The following is a 21,315-nucleotide window of genomic DNA, read 5'->3' as shown; positions in this document are numbered from 1 at the left end:
GGTACATACCTGTATGTGTGTGTGTTGTATGTATGTACGTACGTGCGCGTGTACAATGGCGCGCGTTAATGGTGTGCACCTGTGCAGATGCACTTGCAATTAAGGTAGACGCAATTATTCAGGGCCGGGCTAATGCTCATAAATCATTATCAGGCTCCGGATTAAGATGGTGTTAGGCTGGAGCCACCGCTTCGTACGAAATTCGAAATAATAATGGAAATAATGACAAATAATTAATACATCTTATTAATTTTATATAAATAATATTATGTGCCGAAAATAAAATTAATAATTCTTTATATGTATAGTAATGAGTGAAGTGTAAAATACGATTGCTCACTCGAATTCGAGTAGGTTTTGTCATTGAGACTTAATTCAAGGCTTAATCAAACTTATCACATTTTTGTTTGAGATACAACTGCAACTCTATCGCAGTGATTAAATTATGAATTAAAATTCTGTTTAAAAATAGCCATGCTTTGATAAGAGCATTTAAAATAATCTTAATCTGCATGGGGTTACTGAGCTGTGTATGGACAAAAGTATTAAATCCGAATTTAATCTTAATCTAAGAGTTCAAGTTATAACACAAAATTTTTAGAATATTTAAAATTAGATTTGATCTTTGGATCCAAAATATCAGTAAAATTGGTACATATGATGATTGATTCCAAGTTATTAAAAAACTTTCTTTATGCTACAATGGTAAACACAGAGCAGTTGTGGAAATAACAGTACGTTTGTAATATCTGGAGTTTGTCATATCCTCAGTAACGTCGAATTGAGATACGAAACGTTGAGGTGCGATAAATAGCTCGTAAACACATATTCATGTATTAATACCGTATGCATTTTCTGGCTTGGCGAACAAAATATGCCGTCGCTAGTAATTAAGAGTAAATGGAATAAGCACGGCGCTACAAAGTACCGGAAGGGGCGGCAGTTTATTTGCAACGGTGTCATTAACGCAACGCGCCGTACACCCACGCAATTTACACCGTACACGCACGTAGAAGATTGCGCATACGTGCCTACGCGCCGATACGAGAAGCGTGGCTGCGGAAGCGTACCTGCGACGTCTCCAAGTGAATGAACGAGATGCAATCACACGCGGCCTTACACGCGAATGTGTTTTGTGTGTCCTTTGTGTCTTAAAATAATTCTTGTTTTCCCTCAGCTATTGTTCGCTCATTGTGCAGCGAAATGAAACGTACATTCTGTGCTACGTAACGCCAGACACTGACGCCTGACGTTCGTAATTTCCTCGATCAGAATCAAGCATAAATATCGATATTAAACATGTTATTTCGTATTTAATTAAGCTATAGAGTTTCCGTATTTTCTTAACTGCAAAAATATATCGAGATCTCTTATCTCGTCGTTAGATAAGAGAAATGCGTTATATTTATAGAAGAATGTGTGTTATAGCTGCACTCACAATAAAAATTATATTTAAAATGTCCATTTACAATGTGCGTGAAAAAAGTTTAAATTTCGTGAAGGTTATTGCTCTTACGCTAACGGAAGTGTAATTTCGTTTAACGCTGCAGTAAACAATTTAGCAATCAACGTTAATTCTCTAAAGGAAAGTAGCCGATGAGTAATACTCCGATAGAATTTTATGTATAAATTCAAAGCACGAAAAATAACTTTCGTCGCCGTTCGTAATTGGTGAAAGTACAGTGCGTTTACCCGCCCGCATCATCGCACTTAAGTTTACTCCGCTATAATGATCCATGCTACTATTACAATATGTCCCGTTGTTAGCGAAAAATACCGGAATACCGAACACGCATCTCTTTTTTTACGAAAGCAGGAAAAAGAATTCTGCCTTTGCTAATTATATATAATATTCCTTCCTATGTAATTTTTAGCAAATCCTTTAAATTGTACATTGTTATTAAGTTATAAAACATCATGTGAAATCTAGAAATTAAGTAAAACCGAAAAATATGACATGAAAATATCAAAATCACAATAATTTTTGAATTGATAATCAAGTTCTGGATCAAACATTAAAACTAACCAGTAGTAATTCATGTTAAAGCAATGGATCTATGAATTATACTTATTTGCATGCTGTTATTTTATTAACTTATGCACATGTGTCTATCATATGCTTTATGCATGATATGCTTCTATGCATGACAGGCTTGTTATCGGTAAATCCACTATCTTCATCTATATCAAATTTACATTCAAATTAATTTAAAATACTGTGAATACAATATATTATTTGCGCTTATTTTTTAATGCATTAGTACACAATTCTATTCTATTACATTTAAAAAATTATGTAAGTTTCTATAAAATATCATAGCCAAATTTTCATATATCTCTTGCTCAATCACTCAAGTAAACAAAAATAGATTACTAGTTCTGAAATAATGAATCACTATTCCGCGGTTGCTCCATCGTCATCTGATACGCGACATTTAACATGGCATTCCTGAAATTAATTCTAAACGCGTTATCTTACGAAATACACGGAACGTTACTGCTAAACGATGTATACATATACACTGAGAAAAAAAGTTGTTAACTTGACTAAATTCTTCAACTTGATTAAATTTCATTAGTTCAAGTATTTTTATATTTAAATTAAATATATATGTAAGTTAAATATATAAATGCTTAAAGTTCAAGTCTTTATGCATTTATGTTAAACACGCAAATACTTAAACTGAAAAAATTTAATTTTAGTCAACTTTTTTTTCAGTGCGTACATATATCACATATAAACTTCCGTTATTTGGATTATCCGATTCGTTTATTGTTACAACTTGGATTGCCCGCTATCATCGTAACAAAACAATCTTTTTTTTTTATTCCCCTCGGAATTCCCCGGATGTCGCCTGTCATCCGAACTCGAGTGACTGAATCACGCGAGGATATCTGTTTCGATAAATCGCCTCGATGTACTTACGAACCGTGACTATCAAGAGGTAGTTAAACGCTCGAACTGATAACAGTCAATTGTTCGCGCGGAATAATCGCATTTCAATAGATAATAACGCGAAGACACGCGCAACACGTTCCGCAAAAATAAAAACAAAGCGGGTAAACAGAGTAAGCTGTATACGTCGCAAAAGAAGAAAGAATAGCGAATGTCAGGTCCTGCGCACAATAGAATATTAGATATTAGATTAAAGTATTAACACACTATTAATTAAATTAAAATTTAGAGAAATAAATTTGTTTCTAGCGAAACGCATTTACGCCGGAAACAAATTTATTCCTATGAATTTTAAGATAATTATTACTATAGACAGCTGGTGTATTGCGACTTTTCTTTACTCGAGTTGCTCGATTTGCGCTACCAAATAATTAAGGTATAAATTCCATCTAGATCAGTGAAAATTTTAAACGCGCTCTAATCGATATATCTGTAACGAACCAAGACAATTACCGCATCGCGCTAAAATTAATTTATAATTTTCGTGCCACGATTTTAAGTCGAAACAAAACGTGCTTCGAGTCACAGAGAAACTCTTCAGATTTAGAAGTGACGTTTAGGTATTTGATACAAGTTTCATCCGCTTCCAAAGCGCGCCTCGAGAGAGAGAGAGAGAGAGAGAGAGAGAGAGAGAGAGAGAGAGATATCCGCCTTGGTAAACAGGATGAACGCGGTACACCTCCGAATGGTTAGTGATAGAGATCGTAATTCAATCGTTAATTGCTCGTGGGAATACGCGCCTACCGTCTCTCGTTTGATCGTCGTAATCGCGTTTCGGTAAGTGATGCGAGAACATGCGGCTCACACCACCACTGGCCTCTTCGAGCATCGCTGTGCGAATGATCATATGATGACCTTGCCTAAGCTGCGCGCTATAAAGGAAAACAAACAATCGTCGAGCGTACGCAAACGTATGTACACAGACATTGCCGGAACTAAATTTTAACATACCACGAGATAAATGTGGAATATATACACATACATATTCTGCTCCTAGCATTTTTAATTAATTTGAACGATTGCTGCGCTGCTATATTATTGCATATTGTTGCACTAGCAACAATTCGCTTTCAAGATTTATCACAAGTCGCATAAACCTTTTCTCTCCTCGTATTAATAATTATAATTTATAATTTATATTTTTCGCAATTTTATGCGAGAAAAAAAATTATGCGATAAATCTTGAGAGAAAAATTGGATTGTTGTAAAAAATGTCATGACTATTCATTAGTTTATTAAAATTGCGTATATTTTCGCTCCCACGTCAGAAAAGATGTAAAAAGACTTGGAAAAAATATAATAACAACATTAATCTTCATAAAACACATAAAACAAGAATAAATTATGATTCTTGAAAAATTATCTTCTTTAATTTTACATTTAATAATATATTTGCAATAATTAATTGATTATTCATATTTTTATATAAAAAATGATTGCATCTGTACATAATAATTAAAGCTATAAAATAATAATAAATTAATAATTATCAGTTCTATGTTTAGCACATAAGAACCAAAAGATAAAATATCATTCAGTAAAAGATGGAACAGCAGAAATCGACATCAATCTAAATTACAAAAATCAATCAGAAATGATAGATCAATAAATTTACGATTGTAGATCTACAAATTTTCTGTAAAAATTGATCAAATTGCGACTAATTATAACGAAACGTATTGTGTGATTCTTTGGTATTTCCATTTTCGATTTTCATTACTCTCCAGGATGCGCTACTGAATATATGATACGATGAACGTGGGATAGCCTATATCATAATTCGTATCTGTGATCGCTTTGTTCTGTTTTAATCAAATAATAAAGAAAAGTTGCATAATAATTTATCAATCTATCTTGAGCCTGCTTAATTATTTGTTACAAATCCTTTCATTCCTTATTTCGACGTACAATCTCTTTTAAATACTATCTTTTATTCTTTATCACGCACCTACGTATTTGATAGTATCGAAGTATTGTAAGCAATGCCATTCCTTTTTACGTGACAGCTATAGCGATCGGCGTTAATGCTTCGTGAGCATGCAGGATGCATTCGCAAGTGTGCGCGCCAATGCGGGTGTATTGCAAAATCGCGATATCGCGAAATACAGCTGATCCGCGCGCGGAATATCACGCGAGGATAGGAAGGATAACGGACTGAATGTTAAGTTAGAAACGGCGAGTTTCCCTCCGTTTACAAAATCGCATGTCTTTTTTTTACAGGAGAAAGCCATTTGCCACTTAGTTCGACACATGTGTCCAGTTTGTGTGGATAGTAGAAAATAAATAACTTTTGTGAGAAACCGTGGATCTCTCTCTCTCTCTCTCTCTCTCTCTCTGTCTCAGCAAATAATAATCCGTAATTGCAAAAGCGATATAACAGATATGAAAAATATATCATTGTAAATAAAATTGAAATAAGATATTTTGCAATGCAATAAGATTGTGAATCTATTATTTGAGTTATTTACATTTTCAGTCGTTGCAGATCAAATAGAAATATATTTTTTGTATGTATTATTACAAGAATAACAAAGTTATTTACTCACTGAAGTGTAAATTGAATAGTCATATTTTTTAAACGCGAGATCTTTATATTATTGCTTTTTATCAAATAATAGCGAAAATTATTTACAATTTTGGTGCAATTAGTGTAATTCGTTTTAAATATATAAACGAGAATTTTTCTCTGTAAATTATGCTTGTAACAATTGCTTCCGGTAGCGCTAAGAATGTATTAAGATGCGTATAATTAACGCAGGATATCAGATTTTTATCATTGCGCAAACACAGAACAATCGCTAGTATTCTCACATGCGATGCGAACGGTGTATATTTTCAAAGTACATACTTTAAACGACTTTTATAAAGCGCGTATGTGTACATGCAGCTTCTTGGCTGAATGCAAACAGACAGTCAACGTTTTAAGCACTGGAATAGAATTGGTGAGATATCTTTTATATAACTTTGATCGCGTTCGATTGATATTGCACAGCTAAACCAAGTGTTCAAGTTATTTACATCAATATACACATTATAGGTCTATTTCCAAGGCGTTTCTGTGGCTTTGCGAAATTCTGCGAAATATACAAAGTTGCAAAAATATGTCATAATTATTAATAATTACACGGGAAATGTATAATTGTAGATTTAGAGCGAAAGAGTCACGAATGTTGCGCGATGAAGAAAGGCAACGACATACCTAATAGAGATTATTCGCGGTCGGGCGAGTAACCTTTTTTAATCGAGTTGACCCTAGTCGACGATTAAACAAATTGGAGAGGTCGCGTGGATGTCGGAACGAGATCTTTCGTAGTTTACGATGCCCGTAAATATTTCGAAAGTATTGAGAATTGCCGAAAAATATTCTTTCATTTCAAATTAACGATTATGTGCATAAAAAAATTTGAATAATTTTATGAAGGAATTTATGCTTTTTTTATAAAAATTAATATATAATAGTTTCAAGTTAGATTACAAGACATAAAAGAATTTAGAAAAAAGCGCATATAATTGTAGTGAATATTATAAAGTGCAATAAATATCAACTACTTAATTCATTTTCATTGCATATTCATTTTGAAAGGAGTGACGCAAATTAAAGTAATAAAGCGTGTGATTACTGGGAGCTTTCCAGCAAAAAGCAAATCGATACGAGAGTCATTCTGTCTTAGCTTGATATTCAGAGAGATAAAGACAAAATGACTCCTGTGTCGATTTGCGTCTCTTACTGGAAAATTCCTATTTTAATCCTGATTTTTGAGACTATCATTTTAATTATTTTATCTGTATGATGTTACGTATTTGGAAGCGAAAATATCCAGATTCGTAAGCACGCAATATAATTTTTTATATCTTTAATTCTCTGTGAGCAATCTGGCTTTTTTTGTGATACAAGTACAATTTTCAAAATTTTACTTTCAAATGTCTCTGTTCAAATGTCGATTTTTATTACATAAAGATTTTAACATCTGAGTTAAGTAACTATTCGATAACGCAACAGAGATGTTGAAAAGTAATCCTGAATTTTTCTAGATTTTTGAAAGGCTAGGAGAGTAAAAGAAATTGGACTACAGATAAAAAAAGATTCAAATTATCTATGGAATAAATAATGTAATTGCGGAAGTTTAAATTACGAATAATTTTATTTAATCTTTTTATATAAAAAATTGTTTAACACTATTTAAATGTACTTTTTTTATTTTTCATAATAATAATTTATGCACATTTGTAACAAATGTGGAATATTCCCAGTATCCATATAAATACTTATCAAGATAATATTTTACTATGCTAACAATTACATCATATTACATGAAAATACATTACTGGTTGCGTATCGAATGCTATTAAATATTGATATATTTTTTACTACAAAGCGATCCATATAACTCGGCACAATGGTAGCACCTTCTACAAGCGGCGATTTAGAAAACGTAGACAAATAGTTAGTCATCGCTATTCGTCGTTCCATCATAAAAAAGTAACCAACGCAGTATTGTTGTTAGTTTGCTGGGACAATCTAATCTCAGCACGGAATCCACGCTTCTTTTAGTTTAACTTTAAAAGGCAGCTGAATTGAAAAATACAACTATCAAGTCGGATACTTAGCTCGATCGATTATCTACACGCACCGAGAATTTGCAATGTTGTGCTAAAAGAAAAGCGGAAAATTTGCGTTTAATTTTAAGTATGACACATTTCTGCACTTTGACGAGATAACTCGTAGTCGATAATTTGGAAAAAATAACAATATATACTCGTACACTTTTATTCTTGATATATTTATCTCTTTTATGAGTTATATTTATCTCTTTGTGCGCTAAGGAAAATATCTGCTCTCATATTTATTATTAGCTCCACGTTTATTGTTAATTACAATTTCTAATTGTTAATCTTTAAGCTGTAATTGATAAGCTACTTTTTTTTGTTTTCATTTTAAGATTTCAATAAATAAATTTTGTTATTATTGATACTATTATCGTTCAATTCTCGTTTTTCTCACCTATCTCTGTACCTAACTCTCATTTCCTTCATATGCCAATCATCCTCTCTCTCTCTTTTTCGCGCAGTAGTTGCGCAATGTGAGAAAACGTGCCTTGCACAGCAAGGATATCCGGATGTAGCGATGCCTCGTTGAATGCCAAATATGTTTAGCAGATTTAGATAAACCCGATTTGCTCGCGTGTGACGTAAATGGCAGTCAGATGTGCCGAGCTGTGATCAGATTGTATATTGGGAAACATATTTCACACGCAGATGAAAAATCGGGGCAGATTTAATAGTTTTTTATCTTACGAGAGTTTCTAACGAAATCCGATAAACACGCGCAATCGGTCATCGACATGTTTGTCATCGAATCGAACCGAATCCTCGTGCATTCGCGAATGAGCTGCTGGCTCGGTAGAAAAAAAAAATCAGATTAATTGTGTGTGTGTGTGTGAGAAAGTAGTGCAGCATTTATTTGTGTAAATCCTGAATTCTATTCTATTTTGTATTTTATGTTATTTCGTTATTATTAAGATATAATGAATTAAACAAAAAAACAACTTAATATAATTAAAATGCTGAATTCATACGCGAGTTTAATAAATTGAGAAGGCTATTACATTTTCTGATATTTTGATACCGTGACATTCCTAAGCAGCGACTCGTTTACCGAAATTGAGCATAAGAACGCTGGATTCTGGGTCGCGTACGTGCTGAAAATGATTTAACAGCACGAACGAATGGATTTATTCGCGTGCATTTGTATTGTCGGCCGCTATAAATAGAACCGAAATCGAACGGAGATTATTTCTATCGGGCGATAACGATCGTAGCTCTTGAGTGTACAACGATAAATGGCGTGATAACTCATTGAATCTATCGTCGGCAATCGTGAGACAAACATATTGGAGATTAAACTAACACAAATCGTAAATTAAGTGTTAAGCGATTATCTGCATAAGCACGATCATTGTACAATGATTATCGCATGATCGTAATACAAAGGATTTTTCAAATACTAACGGCAAGTATTTTGCCATTAGTATTTCGCCACGTGCCTGGCTTTATATTAATTGCGAGATTCGCAATAATATGTAATTAAAGCACTGACGTTGCAACACGTCTTCAAATTTGCATAGACGTGCGCAACATAATGCAAAAAGCAATTTTGATTAATGACAGCTGTAGAGCTAACTGTAACGCGCTCCCGCTTATTTTCTAGAGGATTTTCGCATGACTTTCCCTCACATGGCTTAGTGTGTCACTGACTGTGCGATTGAGAGCGTAAATTCCCGAGATTTCGATCACGATAAGAGCCGTCTTCGTTTTAAATAATCAGATTGCTCTATATAAAGCGTTCAATTCTGAATTGCAAACATAAGAAAATAAGATTCTTCAAAACAAGGAATATAGATAAAAAATAAACCTTGTCTTTGTTTTAATTTTCTTGCACCAGGAAACGCGTATTTAATTCTTGTTCTTACTATTTTTTATTATTCTTATTTTTTTTTGTATATTATTATCATTCTTCGAAGAAAGTTGCCAATATTGTCACTCCATTTTGTTTTTGCAAATCCTTTTTTAAATAATAAAAATATGTTTTTAAAATCAAAACAACTAAATTATTTCTTACATTTCTGTCAGTACTTTCATTGAATTAAAAAAATCATTTGTTTAAAATAAACAAATAATTTATTTTACTTTAAAAAAGATTAATAACGTCATTCCTTGAAATCAATTTCTTTTTTTCCTCAAAGGTATTTTTATTTCAACTTAAGGAAATCATGTTAAGGAAATTAATTTCATTAATTTAAACATAACTTTTCTCTGGGTGTTGGCGACTTTCCTCTATTTCTTATTGTCCTTAAATTAAATTGCATCTTGCCGTACTATCATAAAATTATATCGTGTACACGTGTATATTGTGTACGAACGTGTTTACGGGGTGTGTCGTGTTCAATCTGCGAGCTTGCTGAGCCCAAATGACCGTGCGGATTAGTCGTCCCTGCTGAATTAGAAAAAGGATTCCGGAGATTACGCACACATATACATGCAATTTCTGTCTCGCGTGGAAAAGTGCGATCCAGCGTAATATCCGCGTGATTGCCCACCAACCAGGTCGGCGACGATATAATCCCGCGGAGATATATTTTCTCATATTTTCCATCGAACGAATCTCAATTTCAAATCGGCCGCCGGTGACTGATCACGCGGCGACGACGCCGCTCTCCTCGGCGGCTGGGATTTAACTCCTAACGATCAGGAAGGATACGTGGTTACGATGAAAGATTCATCAGGCACGGCATAAGTAATATATCGGGGCAACTCGCGAGATAACATCCTCAACTCGTTCCGTGACGCACGAACGGTGCAGCGCGGCGGCCGTCCCCTACACACGAGCAACGACGTTTCCTGCAACCAGAAATTCTATTCACGTTCGAAACTAAAAGACGCGCATTTAATCTCGGAAAAAGGAACGATCGCAGAGGCATTACTAATGCTAATAACTCAATGCGCGTGCGCGCGCGAGATTCGTGCTATTAATAAAAATTATCTGACATCCAATCGAATTGGTACAAGAACTTTCCGTCGTTAATTCTTCTCCGCGTGAGATCGGACACGTCGTGAATCACTCGCAGGAGAATTCAATTAGAACGGATTCGCACGCGTCCGCCGTGCAAATCTTGAAAATGCGTGCGCACGAGACGCAAGAATACATCGCGATTATCACTGCGAGCAAAGCAAGTGCGCGCGAGACGTGTAGCGTCCACGATTTATGGCACTTGTTGCCGTTACGTATCCGCGGATTGGATATGGAAATAGATTATTGTGCCCGATAAAGCGAGCTGGGTAAAGAGGAGGAGGGCACGTATGGGAAAACATCTTCCCTATAAGCGTTACAATATTATCGAATATTAAATAATATTCCTGAAATATTATTTGATATTAATAAAAAGTGATTATACGTCCACTTCTAATCCTTTCTAAAAAAATCCGTGTTAAATCGATAGTCGCAGTCTCTCGAAGTTTATTGTTGCCGCTTTTCCAAAATGCTCATTGGTTCTCGCGTTGTGCTTACTTCGTGAGCTGCTGTCATCGTGGAGATTGCGTTTTAACAGTTATAGCTGCGTGCGCGCGCGTGTGTGTGTATGTGTGTGTGCGCGCGCGTGCGTGTGTGCGTGTGTAATACTAAATATATTAAATTAAAAATGGGAAAAAATATCCATGTAATCATGTAGATTTATTATAAAAAATATATATTTAGTTAAAAGTATGAATATTTTAATAAATTGGTAAATAGATATGGTAATTGGTGCACACAAATAAAAAAAAATTTTTTAATTTTATAAAAAATATATAAATTTTTTCACATTTTTTATATTATATAAATTTGTACTCATTTCTTTTATATTTTACCTGTTTATATCATTACTATTATTTTTATTTTATCTCCCTTTTTTAAATTTCAGTCATCATAATCTTCTGTATCGAAGTTTGATACGTGAACTTCCAATTTGTATCTTCCGTCAGTTATTGAACCGCAACATATCTTTTTATTTAATTTATTATTATATAATGTTACAAAATTAGTTTTGATATAACCTTCTATTACTATAATAATTATTTATTGTTAAAGAATTTTATTTTATATTAAAATGTTAATGTGATGCATTAAAAAATGTGATGTATTGTATAATTAATTTTTGTTAGTATTGTCGACTTTCTTTATTTATATAATAAATTGATAAACCTGAGAAACTTACTGACTCTTGTTGTTGTATTCAAAATTTCCGAAAAATTAACTTCTTCCGGTTCTGGCAGATTTAATGTTTTCAAATTTATATTTTCCTAAACATGAAATTCGGGTACTTGATAAGATTTGTAATTCATAATTAAATTGAGTTGTATTGGAAATCGATTGTGATCACAGCTGATTTCATTGTGATTACAAATGATATCACAGTGATTACAAATGATATCATTGTGATTGCAGTGATTACAAATGATTTTATTGTGATTGCAAATGATTTCAATAGTATTACTTGTTATTATTGCTAATTTCAATGTAAATATTGTTACAAATTTATCATAATTTTAAATTATAATATATAATAATAGAAATCATTAATTAATGCTTTAAATAATTTTAATATGCTTGATTAGATTTTATTTAACTTTTAAAGCAACATGCCAATTCTTTAAAAAGTTTAAAATAATAATATATATAATATTATACGAGTATTTATTAAATGTACATCATGAAAAAGTAAGAAAATAAAAAGTATTTTATAGGATTCATAAACTTTATTTAATTCACAAAGTAGCTTGTTATAATAATCATAAAAATATGATATCATAACAAAGTTATAAAAGTATGATATAATAATTATAAATACTTTTTTATCTTTTCAAAAACATCATGGCTTAGCCTTAAGTTTAAATCAGTCATGCATGGAGCTGAAATAGTTATAACATATTGTTTAACATCTATGTACCCTTGTATTTCTATTTGCACTGGATTTAAGCATTCTTCCTTATTATCTACAGAATACCAATGGCACAGTGCTCCCACAATATTTTTATTGCCTTTAATTCGCGCAGTGTTACTGGAGTATTCTCTTGCCTTCCAGAATTTTTTTTCCATATAGGCAAATCCAAGGACAAAACCTATTAAGCATTTTTTTATCTAACCGACGGTTAAATTTAGCGGCCTGTTCTTACTATTATTATGCCTATGGAACTTTCTCGTGTCTGTCTGACACCCGACGTGCGCGAAGTCCTTATGCGCACACGCATAAGCGTCTCGTGGTCGCATGTTACCAAGACTGATTTCGTTCTGATTTCAAACGACTCGTAATGATTTCACGTGATTTCTCACTTATTTTTCTTTGATTACACTGATTACGCTTTTAGTTTCATTTAAATGATTTCAAAATATATTGCAAGATTACACGTGATTATGAATTGATTTCACTATTGATTACACGTTATTACAAATTAGGTGTACACCTGATTTTATTAGTGAATGGCCCCTCGAGCATCGCCTAATCAGTAGAGGAGCCGAGTAATTCACAATTTAAATCTTATGGTTCTCTTATCTTTTATAGGTATCCTTGTTTCCCGAGTGTTGATAATTATCGACAATCACAGACAAGACTATTCCAAAACTCCTTGATATGTTTATTATTACCGTATAGCTGCCGCTCTCATGATTGATTGTGTCGCCGAAACGTCACCGATAGGAACCAGTTTTCTTAAAAAAACTCTGCACTTTGTCTCAAGGATACAATCAATTCAATGTCGCCCACTCAAAGAATGCGGAAAGATTTAAATGTGTGTATGCTGTGCATCCAGTCCCCCCCCCTCTCTCTTTCTCTCTCTCTCTCTCTCTCTCTCTCTCTCTCTCGAAAAAAAAGAGAAGGTAATAAAAGAGAAGGTAGAGATAAAAAATATGGCAATGGAAGTAACAAAATTAAAGAAAGAAATTGCAACACTTCCGTGTCCAAGGATATCTTGGGATGACGAAATTGACCGGGTGGAATCTTACATAAAATCAAATTATGTAGGTGTTTTCATCATGTACTTTATTCTCTTTATATATACTTGTATGTATACATACATGTACGACATACGTATATTATAAATGTCGCATAATTAATAAATTATTTTGATCATTTTTTAACAGATTATTCATTTAGACGGTGCACCTTCTCGTTTACCAAAAGCAACTCAATTTAATAATAGAAATGTTAATTATGAATTACAAATCTCATCAAGTACCCGAATTTCATGTTTAGAAAAATATAAATTTGAAAACACATTAAATCTGCCAGAACCGGAAAAAGTTAATTTTTCGGAAATTTTGAATATAACAACAAGAGTCAGTAAGTTTCTCAGGTTTATCAACTTATTATATAAATAAAGAAAGTCGACAACACTAACAAAAACTAATTATACAATACATCACATTTTTTAACACAAAATATTTTTCCAATAGTTCTTAACGTAACAAAGCGCCTTCCAAAGAGTTCCGGTCTATTGCATAATTTATTAGTTGACGCTGCAGCGTCTCACCCATATATGACAAAATACGTGTTTGGCGGGAGTTAACAATTTATTATTAACTAATAAATTATGCAATCGACCGGAACTCTTCGGAAGGCGTTTAGATACATTCAGAACTGGAGAAAAAATATTTTTTTGTACACGGAACTCTATTATGTAATATTATAAAATAAATGTTTTATAATAATTTTTTTTTTTATTAAATAAACTAAGTTAAACGCTAGAACTCTTTCTAGAACTCATCTAGAACTGTAGATCTTTTAAAATCCTACAAGAATTGGGTCTGGAAAATGACGCAGGACAAACTGAGACGCTGCGTGAACCTGGCGTCTCACTTTGTCCTATACGTTTTTTTCGCTTTAAAGGCCAGAACTATTTGTTTTATCTATCAGGAATTATAGAACTATTGTAAATAATGCCAGAACTCTCAACATTTCGTGAGTTTTCATGAAATGATACGCCAGCTTCACACACACGTTGTTCGTACATGAAAAATGTATAGGACATTTGTTGTAGAGAACAGTTCAATCTACAATTTTTATAATATAACCATAATTGACGTACGACTAATAGAAAGCGATATATTCACAAAAAATCAATTTTTGTGACCTTTGACCTCGAATAACTTTTGAAGCTAACACGATATCGATGGGGACTTTTTGCACCTTGTTTATAATGTCTAAATAAAGGTGTGTGCAAAAATTTAGCTAGGTGGCATTTTTTCCGAAGTAAAATCCTAAAATTCCTGGGCTAATAACCTGATGCTGAAGTTCGTCTATATACGCTGGTAAGCTCTGCGCATTTGTATACATAATTATTTCTTCTTTCTTCTGTAGTTGCTGTTTTGTATCCTCCCAACCTGCTCTCCTTTTCTCTTTTTGTAACGCCCTTTTAAAAGTAGGACATTCTTGACTGATGGCTTTATGGTCGTCATTTAGATTGTATGTTCTATTTTTGAACATACAATTCACACATTTGCTCTCCGTCGCTGTGCAAACACGCGAGCTATGATTCCCTGCGCATTTGCAGCATGTTTCTTCTCTCGTACAATTTTTAGCAATGTGGAAAGCCCAGCATTTAAAACATCTTTAGACACTGATGTGATTAAATACAGGACATTTCTTCCATCCTATATTTAGTTTTGATTTCTTCAATATCAGCTCGTGCGTCTCTTCATCTACTTCCATTATTATTGATCCTTCGTCATTTCCTCTTCTTTGATTGTTACTCTTTTCTTTAATCATTCTCTTCTTTAACCATTCACAATTCGCATATTGTATCTATTTTATTCTGCTTCTTAATTGTATTTATAAGTTCATTATCATCTAAGTTCATCTCTTCTAAATTTATGTTAACAATTTTTACTTTTGGTTTCGATTGAGACGACTCGAGCACTTTATAATGCTCTCCCAGCTTAGCTTGTACTGTCTCTTTCAATTTTTTCACCTTTTCTCCAGTTTCACAACCCATAATTACTACTCCTTTGCTACCTTTCTTTAATTTCGTTACTCCCATTGCCATATTTTTTATATCTACCTTCTCTTTTATTACTTTCTCTTTTTTCGAGAGAGAGAGAGAGAGAGAGAGAGAGAGAGAGAGAGAGAGAGAGAGAGAGGAACTGGATGCACAGCATACACATATTTAAATCTTTCCGCATTCTTTGAGTGGGCGACATTGAATTGATTGCAGTATCCTTAAGACAAACTGCAGTTTTTTAAGAAAACTGATTTTTGTCGGTGACACAATCTAAACATGGGAGCGGCAGCTATGCGGTAATAATAAATATATCAAGGCAGTATTCTTGAGACAAACTGCAGTTTTTTAAGAAAACTGATTCCTGTCGGTGACACAATCTAAACATGAGAGCGGCAGCTATGCGGTAATAATAAATATATCAAGCAGTTTTGGAATAGTCCGTGAATAATTATCAACACTCGGGAAACAAGGATACTTATAAAAAATAAGAGAACCTATAAAAGATAAGATTTAAATTGTTAATTACTCGGCTCCTCTACTAATTAGGCGATGCTAATTCAATTCATGATGTAAGAATATTATCGTGATTAAAATATCGAGAAAAGAATAAAATTGCACTATGAACGTTTTCTTGTGTATATCCAAGCTTTGTGTATATGATGCTAGAAATCGGTTCGAGTTCTGGATCAGAAAAAAAATTACTGAAACTCGATTCGTGAACACAAGCAATTCGGATGAAAATTTCATAATATAGAAACCTCGTATAGAAAAATGCATCCTGTCCCATTTTTCCGTACTAGATTCAATTTATACTGCCAATATTAATTTCTTATAAATAGTAGATGAATGTTGGTTAATGTGTTGAACATCGGAAATTGTAATTTTCACAACCTTTAATAAACAAAAATCATAATATTTTAATATTATTTATTATAGTATATATTTTAATATTATAAATTTAGTAGCTAACCTCAGATATTCGAGTATAATGCTATCTAGAGTTATCAAAATACAACCATTTCTATTTGAGAACTTGAATCGAGAAGTTATACAAAGTTAGACATTCGTGGCCGGCTCAGCGCGTATCTTTATGATCGAAACCGACATCAACGAACGACTTAAGGCATCGCCGAATACAAAATTGATGAAATTACGTGCAATCAAATTTTGCATAATTTCAGCGATGATATTTTAATGTATCCTCAACAAATTTTTTTTAAGATCTTTTTTAAGTATATGTCGATGTTAAAAAAAATTTCCCGCTGTTTACCGCCGAATTTTTTTTATGGTAACGGATTAAGAACATTCTTTCCACTACTATGCCCCTTAATTATTCAGAAGCAGAAGCACACACACACACCCACACACACACCCACCCACGCCCACACCCACACGCACGCACGCACACACGCACACACATCTTTAGTTATACTTATTTATAACTGTATTACATAAATCAATAATAATAAAAAAATAAAAAAAATTGTTTTTATTAATTTATGTAAAATTTTTTTAAACTTGATTAATTTTTTAATTTTTTTATATTTATTTAAATATAATATACATTCACTATTAAAAGCTTTATAGCGCTCACGTAGCGCGCGCTTGTTTTGTTCTAGTATTATATAAAAAGTAAATATCATTTGTTTCAGTATTTTAAATTATCGGGAATATTATAACTTTTAAATGAAATAATTTTAAGTTTATAAATATTTTATGCATAACGATTTCTATTAATTTTCTGCCTCAAGAATATTCGTAAAACATTTTCATAATATTTCTCGGATATTAAAATAATATATAAAACGGATGTATAACATTAATACATTATTCCTATAATATTAAAAAATATATTCTCGAAATATTATTTTAATTTTAAATAATATTCGTATATTTTAGAAATTATAATATTGTAGCGCTTATAGAGTTCTACCAAGGCAGCCACTGGATGTTACGGTTTGGTTTCAGGTCCAGCCAAACGAGACGTTCGTGGCGATAAGCAAGATTTTAAACGCGGGATCGATCAAATTTAATCGTGCCAGAAGAAATGCGCGTGAAAACAGATGCAACAGTCTCTTCCGCGCGTACCTATGAGCAACTTGCGAGCAACGCCTCGCACGTGCGTGTCCCTCCGAGTTTCGCACTTGTTGCGTCTCTCCACGTCTCTCGTCCCTAGCGACCGCTCTTTATCGCGCGATGACGCGAGCACCAAAGAGAAAAAAGAATGAGTGTCGCGTGGATCGATCGAGCTCACGTTTCGAAATGCTTCTGACTTAAGCGCAGGCTAAGGTAGGTGAAAGCAGTGCACCCGGAGTGAAAGTCAAATTCGCCGCGCCCCGCGCCGTCATTCGGAACTTCGTAAGTGTCTCGTTCATCGGCAGGATGAAATCAATGGCAAGAGAGACGCGAGTTTCCCGTACGAATCGATCGCCTACGCCGATCTAAGAGCGAAAGGGTCGCTTTGGCATTCTATCTATTCCTTTTTCTACGATTTTGTTCGAATGAGCGTTATTTGAAAAAGCAGAGAAGGTAAATTGTAAAAAAAAATCTTAATAAGGTGTTATTGCGTTACGGTATCTCATTCCACTCAAGATTCTACTATTAGAGTATTATGGAGTAAATATGTAAATTTTATGTCGATAGTTAAGAAAAAATATGTATCTTAGAATCTAGATTTCTCTCTGGAATTTTATGTTGAAAAATCAACTCGAAATTCATACAATAAAATTCTCATTTAATGTTCTCCTACATGTTTCTCCAACGTATGTTTATGCTAACGAAATCTGCTGCTTCTTGTAGAAATAGAATAAAAAATGAATTTCAAACTTGACGAAAAATTATTGAAGTCGAAGACATTGAGATTATTTTTGCACAAGTGTATAAAACTGTTTTATTATTATAATGAGACATCTTGTAAAAATGAAGGATAATTAGCTGTAACATAAAAACTTGGTATTTTTCCGATTAATCATTCGCAGTGCGTGCAATTATTTTTTTTCGTTGTGCTACTGGAATAGTAAAGATTCCAATTATGGATCATTTAAGATTAAAATAATTTTCATTAATTTGTGTAAATTTAATGATCACATTTAAAGAAATTAGATAATGTTAATATAATTAGAGAGAGAGAAAGAGAGAGAGAGACAGGGAAAGAATAAATATTATTATAATTTCAAATATATATTAACATATTTAATAAATTGTAAATTTTTTAAAAATATTTTAGTGTTTATGTATAAGTCCCAATTATGGGTTAAAATAATTAATTGTACATTCGTTTATGTTAATATATGACTCCAATTATGGTGATGTTCACTCCTAATTATGGACCAATTTCGCAAAATTAAATACTTTTGCAAACATACATTTATTAATAAAATTGTAGAAAATTTTGTTACATTCTTTAATTTTTTTCTTAATTATTGCAATATGAAATCACTTTCTCACTGCTAATATTTAAGAAAAAAAAGCGGAACATTAGCTTTCATAGCCTCTCTAATAAGCTAATAACCTCTCTAATAAATGTACATGTTAACGTATATTTTTACTAGATTATTGTATGTTTAATTTACTAAATATAATCTATTGAGAGTATCATCAATTTTTAAGAAATTATTAAAGAAATATTTAGAGAGCTTATTGGAGAAGTTATTAAAGCTAATGTTCCGCTGCTTTATTTTCCTAAATATCATCAATGATTGAAAAAGTAATTTCATGTTACAATAATTACAAAAAAAATTATAGAATGTAAAAATAATTTTTATAATTTTATTAACAAATGTACATTTGTAAAAAAAAAACATTTAATTTTGCAAGTTTGGTATTTAGGACTCAACCCATAACTGGAATCATTATTTGAATCCATATTTCATGCCACGCTTCAAATTATATAAATAAATCATAATATTTTTCATAAATATGATATTTCTATATATCAAAAGATTTTTCGAGTAAATTTTGCCCATTTTGACATATTTCGAGATAATATATTTTAATTACAAAATATAATTTTTTTATTCGTGTTACTAACACTCCAAAAAAATAATCTTGTAAGTACAGTCACAAATTTTTTGCTGCAAAATATTAACTAAAGTAAATAAAAAATTGAGATATCGTCTATGTTTGGTACTTAATCAATTTAAATAACAGAGACAGAATTTATATCTGAATTATTTGTGAAATTTAGAATAAAAATTTTTTTTGTGATGCCTATTAATGTTAAGGACAATTATACTTGTTATAACATTTGACTGCATAATTGGCTGTAAGGCCTAAATTTTCTAGAATTGCTAAAACGTTGCTGCTATAAATTCTGTATGTAATAAACAATATTTTAGCAAATGTAAAAAATAAATAATTTTTTGTGACAGCTAAAAATTTACTTACATTAACACATTTTTTGGAGTAAAACTTAAGACCAGTATTTATAGTTGTAAATAATTTTCAATTTTTGATTGAAAGAAAAAGAAATGAATAAATGTATAAATAAATCTGTAATTAATTTCGCTTTTAACCAAAAATTGAAAATTATTTACGTCTACGAATACCGGCTTTAATTTACAAAATTATTTTTATTTTCAATCACCTGTTAAATGCTAAAAAAAATATTGGTTTCGTATCGATTGATTAAAGAATTTGTCGGACAATGAGTAGAGAGGGGGAAGGTAAAAACTTAATGTTTGAGAACAATACTTTCGTACAGAATTAAGTATCGCGCCCGTCATAATTTTAAATCGAGAAGGGCGCACTTGACTCCTCAGTGATTCGGAGAGGGCGAACCTCGCTCGCACCGTGGTGGCCCGGCACGATGCACTCGCGCGTTCCCAACGGAGCGAGTGAGTCGCTCGCGTCGCTGCGATCGGCCGCGCAAAGCCGATGGCCCCTACCCGCTGCATTCCACCTGTCAGAAGGTGGCATCGCGCACTCCTGCATAGGGGACATAGGGCGCCGGAGGGGAGTGACGCAAGGTGTCGTCGCGTCCCCGAAATCCGGCGGGCGGCTGGAACTTGGTGTGCGGCGACTCCGCCAGCCGAACAAGCCTCGAGAATCCTCGTTGTCTCAATATGGCAGTGGCTCGCGGTCGCGCGCGTGCATCAAACACACACATACACATACACACACACCTGTACGAGTCGCGCGCGGCGTATACACTCGAATATGAATGCACTTACCGTTCTAACGGCCATCGTCCGTCGGCTGGTCGCGCTGCATTCTCGCCGTGGCTTTCCGGCGGTAGACGAAAATGGTCGGAATCCCGATGTCCCCGGCGCCACGTGAATATGCCACCCGCGAAAATCGCAGCCGAATTCAAGCCGATGTCGCTCCTCGTTCCCCGTTCCCCGTTCCTCGGTTCCGCCGCCGCCGCCGCCGCCGCCTCCGCTCTGCTCCGCTCGGCGATCCGCCTGCCTGCGCACCGTTCAACAATCGTTCGGCCCGGTAGCTCCGGACGTCTGGTGCATCCAGATCAACGTGACCCAAACGAGCACTGACTGTCGCGAAACGGGTGCGATAATGTCGCGAACGGAAATTCGAGAATGCGACTCGCAAAACGACGCGAAAGACGAGACGAACAGATCGCTCGAGTCAACGACGCTCGCCACAACATAACTGGACACTGGTTGGTGGGGGAACTGAACCGAGCGACGAGGAACGGGGGCACGGAAGGGGAAGAAACCTCCCAGGAGGGAGTAGGGCGTGGGACGGAAGGGTAAAGGGGTCCACGAGAGGGGCCCACTCTCTACACATGGTGTATGTACATACGTGTACGTACGTCCGACGATCGGTGAATATCGAGATTTAAACAAAACGAAAAGGACAGTGGGCCCACCCAA

General features: G+C 33.8%; 1 protein-coding gene across 1 annotated transcript in view; it reads right to left on the bottom strand.

The window, feature by feature from the left end:
* The window catches only part of LOC105196377, a 62,798-nt gene extending 41,733 nt beyond the window's left edge, over positions 1 to 21,065 (bottom strand). The window contains exon 1 of the mRNA XM_011162299.3: positions 20,656 to 21,065. The gene's annotated coding sequence lies outside the window, so the exon portion shown is untranslated. The remainder of the gene's footprint in view (positions 1 to 20,655) is intronic.
* Between the last annotated feature and the right edge of the window lie 250 nt (positions 21,066 to 21,315).

Source organism: Solenopsis invicta, chromosome 4 (genome assembly GCF_016802725.1).
Source record: "Solenopsis invicta isolate M01_SB chromosome 4, UNIL_Sinv_3.0, whole genome shotgun sequence".
NCBI lineage: Eukaryota > Metazoa > Arthropoda > Insecta > Hymenoptera > Formicidae > Solenopsis > Solenopsis invicta.
Note: the sequence above shows the minus strand (reverse complement) of the source record. Positions and strands in the feature narration are given on the sequence as shown.